Source organism: Rhipicephalus sanguineus, chromosome 2 (assembly GCF_013339695.2).
Source record: "Rhipicephalus sanguineus isolate Rsan-2018 chromosome 2, BIME_Rsan_1.4, whole genome shotgun sequence".
NCBI classification, from domain to species: domain Eukaryota; kingdom Metazoa; phylum Arthropoda; class Arachnida; order Ixodida; family Ixodidae; genus Rhipicephalus; species Rhipicephalus sanguineus.
The window spans coordinates 9,236,874-9,262,097 of NC_051177.1; the positions used below are offsets into that span (position 1 = coordinate 9,236,874).

General features: G+C 47.1%; 1 long non-coding RNA gene across 2 annotated transcripts; it reads left to right on the top strand.

The window, feature by feature from the left end:
• Window positions 1-6,519: 6,519 nt before the first annotated feature.
• Window positions 6,520-7,451, top strand: LOC125757089 (uncharacterized). 2 transcript variants are annotated; one of them, XR_007415041.1, is made up of 4 exons: window positions 6,520-6,654; window positions 6,719-6,773; window positions 6,877-6,933; window positions 7,082-7,451. It is a non-coding gene; the product is annotated as an uncharacterized LOC125757089 (long non-coding RNA). The 2 variants fall into 2 exon arrangements; XR_007415040.1 differs by having other exon boundaries at window positions 6,520-6,773; window positions 7,082-7,449.
• The last annotated feature ends 17,773 nt before the right edge of the window (window positions 7,452-25,224 follow it).

The window sequence follows — 25,224 nt, forward strand, 5'->3', positions numbered from 1 at the left end:
TGGGACACGTCCGAAACAGCACCGCTAAAGACTTGCGTTTGTCAAAATTTACGCATGTACGTCTAGGTAGCAACAAATTTTCAATTAAGTTAAAGCGAATTTATCTTTTTTTTTTAGGCAGCGTCTCGTGCGCCGCGCGGTGCAGGAGCCGGTCCCACACAGAAGTGGCTCCTGCACCGCACGGAAGTGACGTCACCTCAATAAAATAAACTTTAAACAACTCAAATGGACAGATTATTACTTTATAATGTGTTAAACCTGCAGAAATCTTAAACAAAAAGTATTTAACGAGTTAGTTAATGTACATTTGTTAATTAATGACATACTGCAAACACCTTAAATCCAGGGGGCGCTGCGAAAGGTAACAGTTGAAGCCTCACTGCGGGCTCAGTGCATTCTTCGGCGCCGCATCTTGTGGGGGTGCAACCGCTTCATCATGGTGCGGGACATATGGAAACTTGGGCATGTTCCCTGCCTTACATTTGCCAACGCAGTAGTCTGCATGACAGCGGCCACCAGAGAATGGCTGGAGCGGCGGCAACGAGAAGTTGGCCGCACGGCGCTTGCGTGCCATGGAAGAGTGGCGAACGAGGCAGTCCAGGGGGATCTAGGCTGGTCTTGTTTTGAAGCTCGCGAGGCCTCCAGCAAATTAGTGTACCGGGGTCGCCTTCAATTCATGTGCAGAGAGCGCTGGGCAAGGCAGGTATTTGAATACCTTGCGGCAACATGCATACGTACCTCTTGGGTGAACCGGGTGTACCGGCTCGAAAAGAAGTATGTAACCTTCACAGAGCCGGTACAGGCTGAAACTGCAAGGCTCTATACCAAGGAGGTGCGTAAGCGGGTGCGCGACAAGGAGGAGGAGCTGTGGCAACAAGCAATGAGTGGAAAAGTTACCCTCGAACTTTACCGCAGCAGTAAAGGCACCATAGGCTCAGTTCGCATGTACGATAACAGCACCGGGAGCTCGCTTCTGTTCGAGGCTCGAGCTGGCGCGCTTCAAACCCTTACGTACAAGAGAACGATCGACAGGGAGATGGCTTCGGTGCTGTGTCGCGCCTGTGGAAGTGCCGACGAGACAATTGCACATCTTGTGATTGAGTGCGGACAGATAGGCCTCCCGCGCACGGAGTCATTGCGCACCGCGCTGGGCTTTGCGGGGGAAGATGGAGAGACTGATTTACAGGCAGCGAGAGTGTCGATGCGGCGCCTTGAACGCTGGAGGGCAGTGGTTGTTGCGCAGCGGTCGAGGACACAGGGTGGCGTAGTGACAACATAGTGTTAGCAAGCGCGAACCGAGCGTGCCCTTGTGCTTTCTTCTACTGTGCCCCACTCTTTTCTGTTTGTTCGGTTTTCTTCCCCCTTGCTGGGCCCGTCCATTGGGAGGGGTTGGGGTTTTTTATTTGTTGTTTTTTTGTGTTTTTTTCTTTGTTTTTTTTTCATATCCGTGTGCTAGGGTGTCATTACAACCATAATTACACCCGCCCGTTAAAAAGGGAACAGCAGCAAATCATCATCATCATCATCAGTGGCAAGCATGTGCATGGCAGCCGTCAGAAAGTCGATGTGCGGCAGGGCTTCTCACTATGATGTGCGGATGTTGCGTTGCTGTTGGAAGTACTGCATTTTCTAGTTTGCGATGTTAAACCTTGCTGTTGTCGAGGGTGAGAGTTTCCTTGCAACCGAGCACCTCATTTTGCTTGTCGCGAAGGGTAAGGTTGATGATGAAATAAATGTTGTTACACAGTTCGTGTGAACGTCCGGACGCACAAGAAATCCCAGTGCGGCTGCGAAGTGTTTTTACTAAGCCTGTGATCTCGGATGGCCAGTGCTCCTGCACTGCAGGTTTTTCGCAAAGTGCGAACACGTATCGGCCATTATCATCCATTGCCAGGTAAATCATGCTGCGCTGTCACCGGCCGTGTTATTCAGTAAGGCAAGGCAAACTGTGCGGCACTGTTTTGTAGGTATGTGGGCTAACGCAGTCGGCTGTTGCCATTGGGCACCGTTTATCAAGTGCTGAACGCCTAAAGCACAGTGCAGCCTAGATCATCACGGCGACACGTCAGTATTTTGAAGCGACTTAGTCTGCCGATTACTTCGTGGGGCGGTGACGGTACACTGAGCGACATAACAAGGTTTCATGTTGCATATTCGGCGTGGCTACAAGAGGCGAAAAGAAACAGTGACATCTAGCAGCTAAAAAAATGATGGCAGGAAACTTGTCCATCATTACTTGTTATGGTTATCATCTGCCAGTCATGCCCTGCACTCGGAACACACACGCAATGCGATAACGCCAGCCGGAGCAAAATAGCTCTGCGGTGACGCCGGCCGAAAGCACAGATTCGCCCAGCGATAGTCAAAGCATGTTGAAGTTCGACTGTACCGAAAGCCACGCCTTACGCTGTTCGCGTTTCTTTTCATCGCGATAGTACATCACCACGAGCCGTTCGCGAAATCTAGGCGCCCAGTGACCCAGTTCTGAGACTGCGTCTGTTGCAGTGCGTCTTCCTGTTATCGGAGCCTTGATAAACCGTGCAAATCAGCATTATTGACGCGGATGCCGAAAAAACCGATGCAGCCAGCTGCATCTGAATATTGCGTGTCCTCCTGCGTCTCGCAGGCATTGGTCTCGCCGAGAAAGTGCATTGATTCTTAAAACAGCGTATCATAGTAAATAGAGCCAATTGTGCGAGGTTCAACGAACGTTCAATATCAAAAGACCTATAGACAGGACCACTAGCAGCGCAGCAGCAGCAAGTCCGGCGGCAGAGGACGATAGGGAGGCATACCAGGCATACTCGCTTGCCGACTCGGCGAATTCATGGCATATTCAAACGGCGCGCCTAACCGGAAAACGCATGACGTCACTTCCGTGCGGTGCAGGAGTCGTTTCTGTGTGGGAGCGGCTCGTGCACCGCGCGGCGCAGCAGTCTCTGCCTTTTTTTTATTGTGCAATGTAGTTACACCTTTACCTCCCACAGATAATAAGCTCTGGCTGAAACCAGGGAACTATACAGTTACGACGGGTATATTCCCCGATATGCCTATTTGAAAAGTTTCTGTTATCCCATCACTTTGTCAGAGGTCGCCTTGTATATGTTTGTGGCATTCGTCCTTTTAGCACAGCATTTCAAATAAAAATGAACCCTTGTTTTTAATAAAAGACAAAGCAGGTACACCGTAACCTACATTATAAAGAAGTTAAAATACTGCACAATTAGGATATCACTGCCTCAAGATACGAAATAATGCCAGTCAGAAGTCGCATTGTGGTCGTTTTATACGTCTTGAAAATACTAAACAAAAAGATAAGCGAGCGAATATGATGCATGGAAATGCATGAGAAACATTCCGCGGATTTGTCTAATCTTCTTACTCATACGTATAAAAGAATCGCATATAATGGAGCATTTGCGGCGGGTAACGCGCAACGCACACTGCTGTTCTGTTGGATCAATGTTAATAAAATGTTTGCTAGTTCCGTTATTTCACAGAATAATAATTATCCATAGGAGCAACACGTGCTTAAAACTGGACGCTGTAGCTTTATATTTCTATGATTCTATGGACGCTGTAGCTTTATATTTCAAGACGCATTAGACAAATGCATAGCTAGTGCCTCGCGGTAATCTGCCGTCGACGGTGCCTCGCATGCAAACCGAAAAAAAGTAATAAAATTACATTGCTAATAGTAGACGCTTCACGTGCCGTTGACGATGTGTGTGGCTGACTGTCTGCGCAACGTGAGCGTACAACACGTTTCTACACATATGAGAGCTTAATTATCAAGTCCCTTGCCGACGCACCACATGGGACCAGGTGCACTGCTCGACACCGTTAGATTGATTTATATATTTGTCCAGCCTTACACCGGCTGCATAGAGTGATGAGGATTTGTCAGCAGAGCTCATCAATCTAACGCCGTTGTTATCGAAAGCAGAGCAAAATAACGCGACGTGGTGAAAAGTATTCGTCTCTGATCGAGTGACAAGTTGAACACCGGTCAATTTTACTTTGAAATTCAACATTTAGGTTTCGAGCTAACAAGCGCGAGCGCGTTCGGGCAGTATGTTGAGGAATAAGTCATGTAGTGTAGCTACAAACGCGATGACGGCCTTTGGTCAAACAAGGAAAACAGCAATGACCGTCAACCACAGACGTAAGTGAAACTTCCGGCTAAGGAATAACATCGAGTTTTGCTCCGAACTGACTGAAGTTAAGCTATTATTCGGATGCTGACTAGACATGCGATGGCCATAATGATGAGCGCATGCATTGACTCAATAGGGAAGTTGGAATTCGTCGGCGTTGTGAAGAATTATTCGTTTGGAGACATATCGTTAAAATATTTTTATAACCTTGAGAAATCGCAAGATTTGAACACTCTGGAGATCAATGTATTTGCCACCAGGAAGTACATAAAGGATAAGAAAGTGCAATCACACGAATTTATCTTTAATGTGGCTTTACAATGGTCCATTGGGCTGCGGTATAGAATTGACTGAAATAGTTCGCAAATGGCACGTTGATTGTAACCGACCACGTACATTACACCATCTATTAGTAATAAATTTTATTGAAAATGAATTAATTCAATCTTTCTCCCATCGGAAAGGTTTTGGCTGCTTTATAGCGAGCCCCCAAAAATATTAATTTCGTCACACGAAACGTGCGAAATAGAGATCTCGCGGACTGTACAACTTTACTGGAAAATTTCAGCTGCGTGTTTCAGGGGCGCGAAAGCTCTAACTGATTATATGAAAAGCTGAATTGCCAAGTGATCTTAAAATCTGGCGTTCTTGCAGCTTATTAAATGTCCATCTGTCTAAGAATGATGTCGCATTTGCAGTTCTGCTCCAATCAATAACCCCAGCACTAAAGTTATGTTTGCTGTGCCTCAGCATTCCCGAATCCAGCCGAATATTTCTGATGTGCACGTTAAGTATTTGACTATGAAAAGGTACAATTACGGAGTTGGTTAGGAGCGGAATTTAAATGTCGAAGTTTTTCACCTGTTTCGCAAGAAACTTCGCAACCTTTAGCGATCGGGCCGCCGAGAATCCTCCGCCGCATTGTCATGAGTACCGATCAAGCCCTACCTCTTATGATGAAGCACTTATATGCTCAATGTACAGTGGTACGACATGAGTGCTTTTCAAGTGTACTGAGCGTTTACGGTTTCTGCTTGAAGCTCAAGAAAACGTACCGCCTTTGCATGCATTAGATGCAAAGCACTTGAGTTGAACAACAGCAATAAATGGGAATAAATGCGAGTGCCGAGCAGAAATTTAATTTTGATCGTGATACTATAGCGCGCTAGGCTCTATTAAAATATCTACGATTTTGAACTGTCCACGGAAAATTATCATCCCCTCCTCCGCCTTGTCTATGAGCTCAAGTGGGACAGTTCGGCACTTCTGGAACGCTAGCACGGTGCTCACGCTTTAGCACTGTCGTGAATATAAATATATGATTGATCTGATCGAGCCGCATGACAAAGGGGGGACATCAGATATAATGGTTAAATATAGAAGTGTGCGAAGATTGAACATTTGGAATATCGAATCGAATATCGTCATACTTGATTCGGTCTTCGGGAATAGCCCATATGCGTTAATACGAATATTTCAAAATATCATCTATGCCCAAATAAACACGAAATTAGCGTAAAAATACAATAATTTCTACGGTCATAAGCTATACGCCGTTTGCAGAGCCAGAATTCGATAGTCCGCACACACTGAAGAGTTTTAAAATTTCTACTTGATGCTCAGTTTATGATTTTCATGTTAATTTGTTTTAATGTTAGAGTACCAACGATATTTTGTGTTAACAACGAAAACGGTTCAATTCAAATTCGATCCGCTTCTTGCACGCATTAGCGCTGCCCTAAAATGTTCAGGCATGTGCTTCAGTTGAAATTTCCCGCTCCTTTTTTTTCTCACCCGAAAGAGCTGATATGAGCAACACGTGCGTTCCTCCGAAAAAAAAAAAAGTGGTGAGATCTCTCTCCCAGAAAGAATGACAAGGCCTGAAAGGAGGAACGAAGAGGGAGGCGGGGCGTGCAGTGGGGAGTGGGGCTACCATAGCGGGGCGCCGGACCCCGCACCTCTCGCGTTTTCTTTTTTTTCTTTGCCACAGCGCTGGGGAGGGGAGCAAGCCGAGCAAGCTCCATGCGTCAGTTCCCGCCAAATTGTAGCTCTTTCGAGCGAGGACGTGCTGACTGAAACACTGCACAGAGACGGGCAAGCACTCAGAGGCATTTCGTTTGCCTTGATCCTGGAGGCGGCCTTCTCCCATTGCCGAGGATTTGAAGCGAACTCGTAAGTGGCATTTTATTTCCTCGCTGTATCGCATGGTGAGTTTTGTCTAGCGACAAAATCAAATTTTATTTGCACAATTGATGCGTCAATCTGGTCGTCTCTTCTAGCTGGCAGATCAGAAATGTTCAGGCGAACGGCGGTTATATTTGTCTGTGGACCCAAGACTTCGTTGACGGGCAAATATGTCAGATTTTCTTGTTTTTTATTTGTGGCATCTTATTGTAAAGCCGTGACATATTTTGCCGTTTTCTCTAGGGAACCCTGCAACAAGGACTGTAGTGTGAATAGCGTGCTGCGCTGCTCTCGCCAACTGAAAAGAACTCTGGTAAGATGCATGCTTGGTTATGAAAGTCTCACGCAATCGCTTTTCACATTGAATTTGGTCGCAGGTGTGCTGTAAATGCCGACTGCACAATATGTGACTGGCCCGCGGCTGCTTTGAAGGTAAGATTGTGTTCTCATTAATCTATTTATTGTACCATTTGTTTTCCAGTGACATAGCCAACAACGAAAACCTCGATCCATCCTCTCTCCACATATTCTCTAGTTTGTGCGCTGTGGAGCTTGAAGCACTTCTCGGAATTTCAGCACACTCGCATTTATTGTAAGTGCAGTGTTTTTCTTATTTGTGCAGCGACAAAATTATTTTGTTTAGTTGTGCGAATAGAGTTTCTAGACGCGACATGTCTGTGCAACTGGTCAAGTAAATAGTCTACCTTTCTCACAGTATTATTCATTGTTGTTTCTTTCAGTTTTTCCCGACAGAAGAAAAATGCAAGTCTAACATCTCGACGGTAAAACGTCGCATCTGCGCACGTGTTCAGGGCCAAGAGCACGAGAAGTGGCCGAAAGAAGGGAGCCGATCCAACAGGAATGCCGTCCGTCTTTATATTTATATATGTCAGCGTTATCATGCCGTGATCACATGGACTGTACGGTTGCGTTGCACAAGGGCTGATGCAAACGCTCCGTGCGAACAATGTTGCATGGAAAATTAGTGCATCTATACAATTGCAAAATAAAGATCTAAAGAGAGAAAACTTATATTCACGTCTTTCTTTTATTGTGTGTTACGTATTAACACGTTAACAAGTGCAGACCGTTAGAGGCGTTTAATTCCGTCTTACATGTGCACTCTGCCCATAATTAATTCAGATAGAGTTAAACGCCTCTATAAACTGCCCGTTCACATTAAATACGACACGCATCAACAAACCAGAAAAACAATTGATGCGTTTTGTTAGAACACGCACAAAAAATAAGAAAAAAAAAGCAGAGCAATACTAGCGAAAAACGTCCGCAACCGACCCACGGCCGTCGGTAAATCGACGCTTATGTAAGGTCGGGCATTAGTCAACCCGCGAGCGGCATGCACTCGGCCTCGTCGGCCACGGTGGACGGGCCTACATTGGGTGCCGACGCAGGCCCACATGAGGCCAATGTCAATCCCCGAGACCGGCCCTACATCGGGTGCCAAGGTTGGGCCAACGACAGTGCAGTTGGCCAGCGACGTCAGGCCGACATTTTGCCAAGGATAAAATGTTGCTTGGGATGTCGAGGAGGGACTGCAAATCCTGGTTACTCTCTGCCATAACAACCAGATCGTCTGCGAATGCCAAACCAGGCAGGTGGTAGTTCTCGCTGGCACTAGTTGTGCTGAATCGCATGCTAAACCCGAGGTTTGAGTTCAGCAAGGCCCTCTCTATCCTGGAAGCGTACAGAATGTACAATAATGGCGACAGTGGGCATCCCTGCCTCAGACCCCTGTTTACACGAATTGGGCCAGTGGTTATGGCTCCCAACTGCACACTCACTACATTGTCCTTGTACATCCGCCGTATAGTGGAGATGAGCACTTGTGGTAGTCCAAGGTCAGATAGGCATGCGAAGAGAGGACCATGCGGCACGTTGTCGTACGCTTTTTCCACATCCAAAAAGCAGCACAACAGTGTCCTCCCCTCTTTTCGAGCTACTTCTGCACACTGCGTGACCACGAACAGATTGTCTTCCAGCCGTCTGCCCGGTCTGAAGCCATTCTGGAGTTCTGTCAGTAGTCCCTTGGTCTCCGCCCAGCCACTCATCCATGCTTTGATCACCCCCGCGAACAAGCGATACATAACGCTGGTGACCGTTATTGGCCTGTAGTCTGCGATGTTTCTCGCATCCCCACCCCTTTTGGGGATAAGAATCACCTTGCCTTCATGCCATTCTTTAGGGATGGGCTCGCCTTCAATGATGGCTGTGAGGATCTCTGCGAGCTGTTCCCTCGAGTCCTCTCCCAAGCACTTCAGTATGCGCGCTGGTATGTCGTCAGGACCAGTGGCCGTTCGAGCCCTAACCCGCTTCAAAGCCCGTTCCACTGTGAGCCTCGAGAAGGCCCAGTGTGGTTCTTCTTGGCTTGGAGACTGTTCAGTACTGGGACTGGCTGCCTCCTCTTCATTGAGGGGAGTAGTCATACTCGTCTCCGGAGCGCAGCGCCCCTAGCGGCGTCATAAAAACACGTTTCACCGCGGCGGCCGACAGAAGCGTCTGCTCACGACACTAGCCAAACCCTTCTAGCCTCTCTATTTTTAGTATAGTGTAGTTTTTAGTCGCTCCCCCTTTGAATCGCGAGCGTTAGAAACAGGGTTACCAGATTGGGCTATTAATAGCCAAATTGGGCTACTCTTTGTTCGAGGTGGCGTCGAATTTTTCTCTTTGGCTATCTGGCTATTTTTGGGCTACATTTCTATCGACGAGGCAAGCATTCCAAAAAGCTACAAAATGTAGATAATTTTAGTATCGGGGACCCCAAGTGGCTTGCGCACGCACGCTCTTGCGTTCGTTTGTACCTCCAACCTTACAAGCAACGTTTATAGAACAGGTCAGTTGCAAAACTGAGCGATGTTGCGCGGCGCCGCCGCCATCAGCGACAGATGTGGCGCTGCTGTCGCAACAGGATTCACTCACTCCGCTCTCTTCAGCCGGCGTTGCGGCATCACGTGACGTCAGGTTGGCGGAAGCGATAGCGGAAAGTGCGCCGGCTGTGCTGGCAACCGCGTGGCCGCCATTTTGAAGGCCGTCCGTCCCGACCGGTGCATTCACCGTCCGCTGCCTACAAGCTGTATTTGCTCCACATTCCTCTTGTTTTAATTTATTTGGCTCAAAAAGTATTGCATTTACCGGTTGTGAAGCTGCTGCAGCCATGGGCGATGAGCACTCGTCTCGCTTGAGCGTGTACGCCGAGAAATTGGACGCCGATGCGATACAGCGATACACGGACAAAGTGGCTCTCAGCGGTGGCGTTAACCCACTCATTCTGACCAGCTGTTCTGACGAGCAAGGAATTAAGCCTCATTCGAGATTGCACTCGTACCGAAGGTGGAACTTTCAGACATCAAGGAGTACTTGGTGCACGCTACCAGTTTTGTGACGCATGAACAACTGAAAGCCAAGAAATCTTTGGAAGAGTGGGTTTGTCCAGGAACCCTCACTGAAAAGTTACGGCGACTGCGTCGTTGTGCGCGCAAAGGTAAGATAATCTTAAGCGTTGAACCTAAATTTCAGCTGTAAGCGCGAAGGGTGAGCGTACCAAACAATTTGATGGCAGTGCGATTCTCTACGAACCTGGTTGAAGCAGCGGTGTTAACAGCGCTTGCGAAGTAATGCATGTAAAAGCACCGCTACGCGGGGTACTTTCGACTCACCTACAGCTTTGATCGATCGCGATGAAAATGAATCTCTAGGGCGTTAAATTATTTAACGAGACCAAGGTTGCAAGTCACCTGTGTTTTGATTCAAGTGTACAAAACTCGCAGCTAGAAGTCCACTTTAGCGAGAAAAACAAAAGCGTGTGCATCTCATTTTAGCTCGCAATGTACCGCGCATGTGTAAATATGGACAGTCTAACGTTGAGTACTTTACTGTGTCATGCTTTTCGCAGATGTTTTCGCCAGTGCAGTGCGGCAGAATCTGAATGCATTTACAGTGTCAACGCGATTTTTTTTTTCGTGTTTCGTTCGCGGGTTTCCGCCTTTTTTATACACAGCTGTCAGAATATGAACTCAACTGAGTTTCTATTCGCAGGTAAACCACTCTCAGGCGCTTACCACACAGCCTTTGGAGCGCGGCGAAGGCGGCTGAAACATTCGTCACGACGCTTCGCCGAGACCTCCAGAGCACGGCTACATTGACCGCGAATAACGTTCGGCAACGAATAAAATTTAACCGTTCTTGCGTTCTCACGCGTGTCACTCTCCGATTTTGTGCGATTGCTGCACCCAAATACGGCGCAATTAACCGTGATTTTCGGTGGCGGGCGCAAAAAACGGCTTAACACGCGTATCGCGCAGAGTCACACATGGGGGGCACCATGGGGGGCACGGCCTCAGATATGGCGGCACAGAACACCTGGAAGCAGTGCCTTCCCGGCATGCCGTGCGGGTATGCTGCGGGAGAACAGGGTTGCTCGGGGGTGAATACCACCTATACGTGGAGGCTGTTTTCTGCGCGAACACCCTGGAGTTTTCTGTTGTGCTTCGGATATGCTGCGTGTCTTCACCATGCCGACATGTTGTGTTCCGAGACACCACGACATTTCTTTTGTGCCTACGGTTGCCAACTCTTCAATGAAGGGAGTCGGGACGGGGGGGGGGGGGGGTCTATTGTTTCGGCCTCTTCCGCTGGCTACGTGCTGCTCGCAACACTTCCTCTTGCTGGAGAATGTACCCGTAAAAGTTGCCGCGTTTCGCACAGAAGTTCAGACAACGTAACTGAAGCCCTTCGCAGCCACCGCTAGCCACAGCAACATTGCTTCGTGCGTGCTATTCGCGAGAACTTTGTGTTCAGGAGCGTGACGCGCGTTGTCTGGCGTGCGTTGGATCACATAAAAAGTTCTAACTGGACGGTACGGAATAAGTCCGAGACATATGACTGTCCCAACAAGGACGGCTCGCAACGCTGTATGAAAAGTCGGGACAGTTCCGAGAAATACAAGACGGTTGGTAACCTATTTGTGCCCCGCGTGACCTTGACCAGCGAGCGACGTGGGATCGCGTCATTCCTCGCAAGAACAAGAAACTGTCCGACATATCACTTTTATGTGATATGCACTTTCACGAGGAAGATATTCTGAAGACTTTCACTCACATGGTCAACGATAAGAATTAAGGTTGAAATCGCCAGCGGAAAGGAGCCTCGTCGAAGATTGTGGCCCAAAGATATTCCCGAACTTGCCTTGAGTGATTCTAAAAATTGTGCTGTAAATAATTTTTTACAGTTAATTAGAGCTGTCTTGATAAGATTTATTGCCTGAGACTCTAAATAAGTTGTGCCGTTTGTGTGCATCCCACCATACATGCAATATCTGAAAAATTGTTTCTTTGCGTTGCGTGCGAAATATAAATACAATTTTTCTTTCTGTAGCAGGACTGAAATTGTGGCATGCAGTACACACACGGCGATTTTACCACTCAATAATTACAAGTAACGACAGCCGCGGTACAGAGTGAAAACTCCTCACTTGAAAAAAGTGAAAGTGAAGAATTATCGAAAAAAAAATAGCGCGAAAAACTACGGTGCACCAGAAAAAGGATTACACAAACAACAGGGCTGGCTTACAACAAAGATGTATTCGTTAGCACCACGCAATACTTGCACAGTCCAAAACGAAAAGATATAAATACCAACACGCCCAAGCATCCACTTTAGCTAAACAATTACGCTACGAGAATGCGCCATATAGTTGACTCGATCGTATGCTATGCTATCAAGCGTCAGTTATCTTGGACAGTCTTTAAAGCCATAGCGTTACTGACTTTGCCTTACCGCTGCTAAATATTACTCAGTTTTACATTGCAGCGGCAGCGCAACGACAAATCTCGATAATATACAGTCGGTGAGTGAACAACCAAGGTCTTTCTAAACGGCTGCCCCGGCGTCTTGCCACGCAGACTCCGCGTTTTCGTCTGCTAGCGGAAGCTTGTTGCGCCACCAGCGCCACCAAACCGGAAGCTGTCCCGGCGCCGCGCGACGGGTTGGCTGACGCGGGGAGTTTTGCAACTTACCTGGTTCTATAAACGTTGCTTACAAGTGCCGGGGACCCCCAGCAGCTGCACCCACGGAGAATACAAAGGAAAGCAGGAGCGTGCGTACGCGAGCATCTGTGGTTCCCCGCCACTAAAACTCTAGTAACTCCAATGCACCTTGTCATCGCGAAGGCCCCCTGGCCGCCGCCATAAGCCCCTGTGCATGCCTGAGCCCCCAAAAATGCAGTACCGAGGCGCGACGTCAGCTTTTGTACTCCCGTGCAGAAGCCAAGAAAGGTGGTGATTGTTCTCTCTGTTAAAGAGCTCTATACAAAGAACGCCAAGGCTTACATGCGCATGCCGCTAATAGGTCCCGCCATCAAAACATTCCAGTGTGTTGAACGGTCCCTGCACCTGGAGACGTAGCCCAAGAAAGGGCTTCACGTGTCATCAATTTGAAACCGTGTTGATGGCTCACGTTTTCTCTAGACTTTCTTGACTTCTACTACCGTAAAATGCCGAGCAAGCACCCCCCCCCCCTTCCCCCACCAAACAGTGAAAGATAATAAGAAAGATGTGGAGGGGTCCGTCTTACTCAGTCCCTGACCAAAATGCAAGATAGCCGCGGAAGTGCATCTAAGTAGAATGCACACCTGTGTTTACTATGAAATGCTTTGTTGAATACGCGTGCATTTACAGATTTTACTGAATCGGAGGATGTCCGTCTGACATTTCACGTGTTATGATAAGAGTGGAAAGACGTTCTTCAAATACCCCAACAATTTGGGACAACCCGGAATGCGACCCCGAGACATAAGAAATCGTGCACATATCTAAAGACTCTCAAGAACCGCTGCTGCAGGATTATGTGGTGGAGAACAGGTTGAAAAAAAAAAAGAACGTCGAGAGGGAGGGGGGCGAGGGGTGGCGGGGGGGTAGCGCATACATTTGCTGATTTTGGCTATTTTTGGGCTACTTCAAGTTTTCCCGTTGGGCTATGTTTGGGCTACCTCGGAGTCCAGTTTGGCGGTTTGAGGCTCGCACTATCTGGTAACCTTGTTGAATCCTTTTGTGTTCGACGGCTAGGTACCTAAGGTGAGAATCTCTAGGGATTTTCGATGGTGGCGCCGTCACATCTTGGCGGAGCTTTCTGGAACGCCTCGCCCGACCGGAGTTGTCCATGGAGAAAAACAACACCAAAGACAACACCACACCGACCGGTGTGGTGTTGTCGGTGTCGGCACGAGCGCGACGAGAGTTTCTTTTCTCACAGACTTACAGTGTACTAGAATCACAGACTCCATCCGGGTAGCGTATATCCGAAACATATCCCCTAGGACATGCCTAGGATGGCTGGGAAAATGACGTCTTCCGGTTCGATGCCTATATATATATATATATATATATATATATATATATATATATATATATATATATATATATATATATATATATATATATATATATATATATATATATATATATATATATAGCTCTTCGCTGTTTCAAGGTGTGTGCCGTTCAGTGTAATCGGGGACAAAACGCGTACTTTCTGCGACGCGGTTGTTACCAGTTATCTTGCCTCCTCCCCGATTACACTGAACCGCACACAACTTGAAGCAGCGAAGAGCTGAGCCTTGAAGGTTCCTTGAACCAGACAGAAGTGCTGTAGCAGACGACGCACCGTTTTGCTATCCACCTATTGGCTGGAGATGGTCAGGTGACCTAAGCGCGCTTCCGGTATTTTTTTGTTTTTGTTTGCTTTCAAGCAACATGGCGGCGTCTATGTTCGCGTTTTGCGCTGCCGCGCATGTGCCGCGCTGAAGCCGTGCCCGCCGTAGAGATGACGCCGAAATGTTTGGGCTTTTGGGACGGTGGCGCCGATGTCCGCTGTCGGCCGGCGTGGAAGACGCGGCACTTACGCCTTCGGATGTTAGCTGTTTTAAGGTAAGTAGTTGTCTCACCTGTGGTATTTACACTGCGGTCTTCTGTTCCGCGCGTAAGCTACATGTGAATTTGTTTCAAAGTTGCAGTCCCTTTGTGACGGGATGCTGCTTCTTGCTAGACCTCGTGAGCTGGTATGGTGGCGTAAGGTCCCTGTATTTTTATGGTGGCGCTACTGCTCTCGCCCTCTATCGGGCTAGCGGCGCACTGTTAGGATTGTCGCCTACGGGCCCGTCTGCATGTTTCAAGGCGGCGGCTATGGTTTCGGCGGCCGCTGTTTTCCAAGAACGGCCACCGTAGTTCTTTTTTTTTTCTGTCTGCGTGTGCAAATACGCTGTGCTAACTTATGTGTATTTATGTTTTTCTTTCTGTCTGAAAAACCTCTCAAACTACAGCCGTTTAAAGCTAGCCGAAAAACCAGCAGGCAGCGACTCTTGTTAAAAAAAGCATTCCACAAAACTTCGTCCCCTATTCGCCTCAAGCCATTCGAGAAAGAGAGACCCCTCTCAGTCATTCTTTTCACTGAAAACTAGGGGTGTGCGAATATTCGAGTTTTGAATTCGAATCGAATAGTACCTAACCGAATAATTCGATTCGCCTTTCGAATAGCTAATATTCGAAGTTTCGAATAATTCGACAGGACGAATATATAAAACGCGACAAAGGTCAATGGTGCAACTTGGTTAGGGTGGGGTGGCAAAAAGTAACGCTAACGTCGTTGCAGTAGGCCTTTCGTTAAAACTTTCACTGACATCCTGGTTCAAAAGCGAGCGCATGCTGATTTTAAAGGAGATTATGTCATTTCCGCACGTAGAAAAACACCAGAAAACTATCAAGCCCTTCACAACTTCGTTCGCGAAACGGAAGGCACGCACTTCTTGCGTAGTTTAGTCGCGTCAGCCGCAAGCGCCGTAAAACGTCCTGACTTTGACCTGCGAAACCCTCGGTCATTGCCTTTGCATGTAAAAATTTGTTCACGCTGGGCAGTCGCCACTGCCGCACCGAACCACTCGTTCAGAAACTTCCATCGTTTCGGCACGCAGGTGCTGTGAACGGGCACGCGAAGATTTTTGGGCCCAGAGCACCTGTGACGATGAACCACATTACCCTTCTCATATGAGCCAACGTTTCTAGAACTTGTTAGAAACGTTGATATGAGCCGTATTGCACGACCATGGGGAAAGAAAACTAGCCACCGTACCCCCCTCGGTGATGAGGTTAGGAGTGGCGCTGCTGACTGGAATGGCGGCTCCTCTATCAACAAGCTTGCGCGCCCATAAAAACTGAAAGAAAAGCCGCTCTCGAACAAGTGCGTAATAAAACTGTCGGCACGCCGTAGCGTCCCTGATTTTCCTTTGTCTAGCCGTAACTGGCGGTACACATTCCGTGTAAATGTATTCGATATTCGATTCGATATTCGATATTTTTGGCCACTATTCGGCACTATTCGATTCGAATTCGATTCGGGGTGAAATTTCACTATTCGCACACCCCTACTGAAAACCGAACTGCGAGCCCTACCAACAAAAAAATGAAAAGAAAAAGCCGACAAACCCAGCTGCTTGCGCCCGAAGCAAGTTCTTTTCTGTCTCTTGGGCACCACGCGCGGGGAACAGTACGTAGACTACCCCCCCCCCCCCCACACACACACACACACCAACACGCTCACGAGTCACAACGCGCACACACACTTTACAGACAGTGAGACTGCAATGCAGTGCAAGCGCTGTTGTGCCAGAGCACCTGACCGAACGTCGAAGCAGGGATCAACCCCTGCATGCTTTGTCTGCAATCCCGGGAGAACGGCGTCTTCGTCCAGCCGGCCCCGTCAACTGACGACAGTCGTTCTTCCAAGCTACCCAGCTATGGAAAGGCTGCTCAACATACTAAAAGGAGCCAATACCTGCGTGCGGCTTCTGGCAGCGCGTCGCAATTTAGAGAACTTGAATAGGAGCCAACACCTGCGTGCGGCTTCTGGCAGCGCGTCGCAATTTAGAGAACCTGAATAGGAGCCAACACCTGCGTGCGGCTTCTGGCAGCGCGTAGCAATTTGGAGAACATGAATAGGAGCCATCACCTGCGTGCGGCTTCTGGCAGCGCGTCGCAATTGAGACTTCTGGCAGCGCGCCGCAATTTGGAGAACTTGAATAGGAGCCAACACCTGCGACCGGCGGACGGTCAACAGGACAATGGACGGCTAGACGATTTAAGGCCGTGCCGGTCCGTCGGGGATCGGAGAAGGAGAACGGAGTCGAACCAGCCGACGTAGTCGGGCTGGCAGTCATGTTGCCTGAGAGCGAAAATATGTAAATAGTCTGTATATAAAATCTTTTCCTTCTTCACCTTGCCCTTACTGACTACTCCGAGCACGATACACACCCGTGTTCGCACCGGCCACGCAACCCGAGTCCCAACAGCGGTTCCAGAGGAGGGATGCAACGACGCGTATTCCCAGCAGCGAGCCTGAGGGACGACATCGGAACCTAAAGGTGGCGGTAGCGATGGGCCACGCTACCCCTTTTGTAACAGCGCCCATCAGCTCGTCACTGGTTGTCGTCTGCTAAGGAAGCGCATCGCCGCCAGCCCGCGCGTGAACATGAGGACAAGGAGCGGCGATCGTGTGTTGTTCTGCGGTTTCCGTAGGATTGAAATTGCAATAACGTGCGTTTCAAGAGGAGTTCTTGGTCGCTTGGTACGAAGTTACACGCGAGTGGTCAGTGTGCGGTCTGAAAGAAGAATTGATGTGCGCGATGGAATCTTCCGACATTATTGGGAAATGCAGAGTGCAATCGAAAACCGTGGACTACGACGTACGAGTGGAGGTGAGCTTTTGATTTTTCAGTGCTCTACGTGTGCTGAGCCATACCGAACTGTTTTTGTTCCCTACGAAGAGGACGCGGCAAATTTGTGTCTGATTCCGCACTGGCTACCCCTGCTCGCCGCTCTGGCTGGCAAGAAATCACGCGTGAGAGCAGAAGACGCAGACAGGCACATTGCCCCTCTAGGTGGCCGTTGTTAGCCTGCTATCTTCCTATTTCTTTGTGACCTTGTAAGCTTGTGTATACATTTAAAATAAATAATAAAAGGCGAAAAAAAAATGCATGAGAGTGGGGGTATGCACCTGACGTCATCCGCAAGGAGCGCTAGCGTCGTTCCAGGATGCCGCCATTTTGGCGGTCTCGGTGGTTCGCGGCGCTCATGGTGGCACTGTGGAACTATCTGTTTTTTTCGCTTTTTATGGTGCATCTGTGGACTGCAATGGACTTAAGCGCACACGCACGTGGGTTAGATAAACCTGCGCGATTGCGCTACCTGGCGAAAGTGCGTCTGTGCGGCGGCGCAGACCCACTCGAAGACGCTGAACTTCAACCCGATGTTGCACTGCATGCTGCCGCCTGTCGACTTCACCGACATGAAGGACTACCTTGTTCGCGAGACAAGTTTTGTGTCGCGTGAGCAACTGAAAGCTTATAAATCCATGCACGGTCACAACTATCTCACGAGCGGACGGGTGCAGCAGCCGGGTGTCAAGGTTCTCCAAGACAGCAGGATAGTTGCAGTTGGAAAGGTAAACAGACTTCCCTCGTCCACTTGTAATCGCGTTTATTGTGCCGTGCGAGCGCTCTGCCGATACTGTAAACCCAGTAACGGGATGTAATGGCAGAAAAGCGATCACAGCAATTGCTGCAGTGCTGTTTTCAAATGGTTTTTGCTTCTCAACAACCGCTGCGTGCGGTGCTAATGTGTAGCCGATTTATCGCAGCTTTTTAGTACAGGCGTCAAAGTTCTGCCGTACAGCACAATCGCTGTTGTCAGAAAAGTAAGCCGACTTCCCCGTTTATTTATAATCGCGTTTGTTCTGTCGTGCTAGCGCCGTGTGAAACCCGTAAACACGGTAACGGGACGTCAGGGCAGGAAGGGATTACAGCACTTGCCAGTGGCTGTTTCTAAATGGTTTTCGCATTTCAACAACCGCTGATTGCCTTGCTCGTGTGTAGCTGAGTTATCGCAAGCGTTGAGCGACAGTTCTAGCTAGGGCGACGCGCAGCTTTCTGAAGGATTAAGTATGATCTAACTCCATTCCTCGTTAAACGCGATCGCCAGACTTTAAGAAGCCGCATTGCGTCGATCACTTACGTCGTGCAAGTCAGCGTTGACGTTGCTTTATTCAGACATTTCTTAGTGTTCCAACTTTGCAGCTACGATAGCTTTCTAATTTATTTCAAATGTTTAGGTCACATCACTGAGGTTGTCTGTTTGTACTCGCAGGTTCGTCATTCACAGTCATTTAATGAAAAGCTCCTTACGCCGTGGCTTCTCATCAAAGAAGACGGTGAGGTACAAGCTGCTCACTGCACCTGCAAAGCTGGCCTTTGGTATGAAAAAAAAAAAAACCAACCGAGGCAGCATACTGATCCACAGGCTTCTTTTTCGTGTGGTTGTTACAACCAAACACGGCGCAGTTCACCATTGTCGCAGCTGGCTGACGTGCAACCACGCCACGTACCGTCTCTCCGCACACACAAATAAATTCGTTCAAAGATTTTCATGTAATAAATACGCACCGCGCACGAGACACTGCTGTGCGTGGGCTAAGCAGAACGCATACAGAACGTAGCCCGATACTAGCCACCATACCGATACTGCCGGTACTGCTACCTGCTACTGCGCTCACGAACGGCCGGACCGGCCGGACCGCCAAAATGGCGTCGCTGCCCGGCGATGCTATCGCCACCTCGCGGATCAAGGTACAGTGCATACCCCCTATATGGACGGAATTCGAGGCGTTGCTTACGCAGCCCCGCACAGATGCGGTAGAGTTGTCTTTCATTTTCGTCCGACTTATGAGGTAACCCGCAGAATTTTAAAGCTAGTTGCTTCCGAACGGTGTTCCTACAGCTGTTGTGCCAGCCATGCACGCAGAAGTACGAAAAAGTACCGGACTACTGCGACGTTTTTACGTCCTTTCGGCGAGGAGCCATGCGTTTCTACCGTGACTGCGGGCACGGGAGCAACAAACGACAATCCCAAGTTTTCCACCGCGGCCGTCCGGTGGCGCTGCCTGTTCGGTTCAAATAGAGTTACTGTAGGTAGCATATACAGTAACTCTAGGTTCAAAGCTGCAGCGCACTAGGCCTATACCGCGCGTTCACCCAAGAGTCCTTTGTCATCTTTTTCTTATGACGCGATGCACTGCCTTCCAGCTTTCGCGCTGTATAGTACACTGCTTATGAAACGCATAGTAGCGGTTGGAGCCTTGGCGTTCGCTAGATACAAGTATGCGCATTTATTCTGAAAATGAAATCATTTGCGAGTCAGTGCACATGTCTGTCTCCTTCTTTCTGTGCCATTTCGCGCCGTTTATCATGTCGCTGTGCTTCAAAACCAACTAGCCCACAAACAAGCATTAACTGCAGGAAGCTTTCCTAGACTGTGACATGTTTTTGAAAGAAATGACTATGAGAGAAGAGTACTTCACAGCACAGGCGGAGAGTTTTCATTTTACCGGAGGAGGCGGGGGCCCGGCTTGCTCTTCCACATTTCTCTCTCTCTCTCTTTCTATCTATCTATCTATCTATCTATCTATCTATCTATCTATCTATCTATCTATCTATCTATCTATCTATATATATATATATATATATATATATATATATATATATATATATATATATATATATATATATAAAGGAAAGAAGTGTTAATTTCAAGGGCTCCTTTTCTTTGCTATACACAATATTAATGGGAACTAACAGACAATAACGCCAAGGAAAGTATAGGGATGTTTTTAGTAATAAATGTAAGGTAATTGTGAAGAAAGAAAAGTGGACGAAAAGATAGCTTGCCGCGGGCAGGGACCGAACCTGCGACCTTCGAATAACGCGTCCGATGCTATATATATATATATATATATATATAGAGAGAGAGAGAGAGAGAGAGAGGAATACAACTTCCAAATTAAAGAATTGAATGTAACTTTAGTCTCCTAGGTGCCCGCGATATCATAATGATCTGTAAGTGGAAGACCCTAGATTTATTTTTCAATTTACACAAAGACATCGATCCACCCCGTAACTCTTGGCTCGAAGCGAAAAAGGTCGCGTAGGCGACCTTTTTCGTTGACTCGTTGACTGCGTCGCGTTAAATCGATTCACGCAATGCGTGGGGTTAGGCTTTACTTTGTTAAAACATGCGCCACACAGGAGAGAGTAGGTTAACGCTATCACGGGAAGCTTTAATTATATGCCAGTGAGTTCAATTCAAGATGGCCGAAAGTAATTCTGAGATGGTAGCAAATACCATTCGCTATCACTACACCTTGTGCGAAGCTGCGGTTATGAATCTGGACGAGTAATGCAGTTGCTCATTGGTGGCCGAACTTTTAGTAAAACCCTTTACTGATAAATCAAAACTGCGTACAATCTTTTCTGGGCACTTTTATAAGCAGAAGGTCGATTCCACGAAAGATCGAAAAAGGGTGTATATTTGATGTTTCCGATTTTCCTGATAATTTTGTATGTTGTGCACATATGATTGCACAGCACGAAATCGCAGTTCGTTTTCAAATAAAAATTTTTTTCAACACAGCAAAATTCGACAAGTGTCGCCGGTTGACGACGACCATTTTACGAAGAATGCGTTTTCGTAACTTCGGAACCATGCTGGCAGCTACTCAAGCTATATATTACAAATATCTTTCTTTTTAGCGGAAGTAGAAGTAAAGAGGAAATAGCTCTTATCATTTCATGGAATTCTGAGTAAATTATGTATTTTTAAAAATTCACGAAAAACGCTGCGTTTTTGAAAATCAGTCAAATTTGGGACGCTATGGCTACTTCTGTGAACATCTTAGCTTGTTCATATTTGCAGTATGAATAGGCCTTTATGTGAATAATGAACCTCTGCATTTGTATTTCTCTAATAATTTTCAAAGTAGTAAATTTTCATGCTCGAAACACCAAAAAGAGAAAAGTGCTCCTCCATTCAAAAATCTATAATAAAAAAAACCCAATCTCAATTTTGTTCAAAGTCCCCCAAAATGTTCTCACAGGACTGCAGAATGATATTATGAAAAAACATGTTGCATCATTTTTATTAGAACAAAAGCAGAAAATGTCAAATATTGTGTTTCCAGAGCGTGGTGGCCACTGCGTAAAGGACATCTCTAGTAACAAGAAAATACAGTAATACGTCTTTTTTCTTCTCTGAGCTTCGCTAAACAGCAGTAATGATCTATTGTTGGAAAGTGGGAACTGTTTTGTAAAGAAAAAAAAAGATCGTTCCAATTAAATGCATTTGCGGCACCACTTACATTCCTCGTCGACGGGCAGCACGGACATTTTCATTCCTCTGGATAATTTTTTTTTAGTAAATGCGCTTATATAAAAGTAACGAAGCTAAACGCGAAATATGTGTAGCTGAGTCGATCATGCATTGTAAGAATGTGAGAAATCGCAAATGGCGGCAGTGGTGAACGGCGAGTACCGCAGTGCAACCTAAGCACAGCAGACACACATTGTTTGCCAGGCTTTGTCGCTATGCACGAGAAAAAGGTGGGTTGTCGATTGCGTTGGTTACACGATACATTTTTCACCGCTCATCGCTCTCCCGCACGGTCTCTGGATCCGCACCGTGCGGATCGTGTGGCCCGCGCTACAAGCACTCGTGTAAACGGAGTAGCATGCGTTAGGCGGACAGGTGCAAAGGGCGGCGCGATGGACGCCCGCCTGAGCAGACGACAGCAACGAGTACGGCTGTGCCAGTCAGCCAAACACCACCTGAGATAGAAGTTAAGCATCCAAATTGTGCTTCACTTTGATGCGATCACTATCCTACGCTCTGAAGGTGGCTATGGGCAGGCGTTATAGCCATGGCCGAGATTTTGTACGGACTGCGTCATGGTGCACAAAAAGAAAATTCCGCTGCAGTAGAATTTTCGTTACGTAGAAGATATCGGATCGAGACTCTTTTGCGGAGGGTCATGAAGCAGGATGCGCGCTCAATTCAAGAGGGAAACCAGATCTGCCAGCACTCCTTCAAGAGAAAGAAGGATATGCAAAACAAAGCAGATGCAATGCAAACAAAACGTGTTTTGTCCGTGGCCAGAACTGCTGCCACCAATCTTCACGTAATCGATTCTTTTTAAACTCTGCATTGATCACATAAGGTTTGACAACGTACACATTTGGGCCAACAAAAACCACACCTCTTGGCGACCGCTCTCCAGAAATTCATTTCCATTCCTGAAGAGACCTTGGCTTTTATACCAATCTCTCAATTCTGGCACAGCACATCATCATAAGAGACGCATGGAGGGAATACGTTCTTTAGCACTCAAGATATGAATTATACTCAACTGAAATAGATGAAAGAAAAGGAGGCTACAGCTGAAAGTGCATACTGTGGACTGAGGGATGTCTAACACTGGCGTGAAGTCGCAAACCACGCGAATGCATTTAATTGGAACGGTCTTTTTCTTTACAAAACAGTTCCCAATTTCCGACCATAGATCATTACTGTTGTTTAGCGAAGCTCAGAAAAGAAAAAAGACGTGTTACTGTATTTTCTTGTTACTAGAGATGTCCTTTGCGCAGTAGCCACCACGCTCTGGAAACACAATGTTTGACATTTTCTGCTTTTGTTGTAATAAAAATGATGCAACATGTTTTTTCATAATATCATTCTGCAGTCCTTTGAGAACATTTTGGGGGACTTTGAACAAAATTGAGATTGGGTTTTTTTTATTATAGATTTTTGAATGGAGGAGCACTTTTCTCTTTTTGGTGTTTCGAGCATGAAAATTTACTACTTTGAAAATTATTAGAGAAATACAAATGCAGAGGTTCATTATTCACATAAAGGCCTATTCATACTGCAAATATGAACAAGCTAAGATGTTCACAGAAGTAGCCATAGCGTCCAAAATTTGACTGATTTTCAAAAACGCAGCGTTTTTCGTGAATTTTTAAAAATACATAATTTACTCAGAATTCTATGAAATGATAAGAGCTATTTCCTCTTTACTTCTACTTCCGCTAAAAAGAAAGATATTTGTAATATATAGCTTGAGTAGCTGCCAGCATGGTTCCGAATTTACGAAAACGCATTCTTCGTAAAATGGTCGTCGTCAACCGGCGACACTTGTCGAATTTTGCTGTGTTGAAAAAAATTTTTATTTGAAAACGAACTGCGATTTCGTGCTGTGCAATCATATGTGCACAACATACAAAATTATCAGGAAAATCGGAAACATCAAATATACACCCTTTTTCGATCTTTCGTGGAATCGACCAGCAGGCATGTCGAAGGGTACCAATATGTAGGCAACCAAGAAATCACCCGTTTTTTTATTGGCGAGTAAGTTTGTGCGAAAGCGTTCACTGACTGACTGTGTCGGGATTGCTTTGTATTCTCAGTATCATTTTTGTGTTCTCAAAACCATTCACTACAGGGTTCAAGACAATTAGAGCGCAGCTCTTAGGCGTCCGTTCCTGCGTTGAGCGGCATCGCCGTTGGCGTCGGCGGCGTAACCGATAGTGCGAACGAGGACGAAAGAGAACGAACGCGGAATCTGTCGATATTGTTACGGAAAAAATTCGGCAGATCCCACGTACCGTGGGAGTCGGTGTTATGCGTAGCATGCGGCGGGAAGGTGACTGGGGCGTAATTTTTTTTACTGAGCGACAAGTTACAAAATGACGCTATAGATCTGTATAAATTTCATACGCACATATATACGTTCAAGAGCCGCATATGTGTTATATAACCAGTTGTTTACGGTTCGGTAACACTGCCAACGGCAAAGTGGGTATTACCAACACCAGAAGCGGTAAGCTGATATATAGTGCTTATACTTGTCCCTTCTGATGGATAACGCACGCACGTTTCACGAGCCCATATGCATGTGTGGAACAATTTCTTGACAGTTCTTGAACAAGGTCATCATCTCCGTGATCAGTGAGCACCAGCAGCTGGTTATGACTTGTTATAGGATCCGGTCGTAATCGCGGTGACGAGGGGTCCACGTGTAGTGATGTATGATGCGTCGGTCATTTTGTCGACAAATTGTCTGTCGATAGAGCTGGCGACATCTCGGAACCCGAAGTCACCCTTCGCGTAGGTTAGGTATAGGCCGTCGAGGCTTGCAGGCCAGGATAGTGCTACGTAGACCAACTCAGTGGATGGAGCTTGTCGTATTCGTACACTACCTGGGCGTACGTGGCCTACGTAGTTTAGTCTACAAAGCGGCTGTCAATCAATCTGGCATCATCCTCGGTTAGCATGAGGCCATCGCCCAGCCTCGTAAGAAATGAAGAGGACACTGCGTCGTTCTGGCGGACAAAGTGCACTTTACGGTGTGGTGATGTGGATATCATACGTAACTTTCATTCATGTATTCGTCCGGGGTCGAGCAATGCTTCAATATAGCTTGCGGAATCATAGGAATACAAATGTAATGTATATTATACTGCTACAAAAGCGGAGCCAGCACTGGAGCCACAGACTTTAATCTGATATGATGCCTGTATCGTAGGAGTACACATCGTAGGAGTATCACGTATTGTTTATTGCTTTTCTGTAAAATTAGATAGCAAGCACCACAACTACAATTGACGCGTTGCATCGATATTACGCCTGCGTAGGCTGTTTTTCCAAACCAGTTTATAGACCTGGCGTGGCTCTGTGGTAGAATACCTGACTGCCACGCAGAATGCTTGGGTTCTATTCCTGCTGGGATCCTAATTTTCATTCTTTCCATTCGTCCGGTCAACGCTGCCGATGTTGGTTTCTCTTAACGCTCTCGCATTTAAGCTACCAATAGACAGTTATAGTTTAGCGTTAGCGTGATAGCGGGGGTTAAGGGAATAGCGTTACCGTGCCGCAAACGTTGGTTGCGGAAAGAGTGTTTTAGTTCAGCGGGATAGCGTTTACGTGCCCAAGCCGGG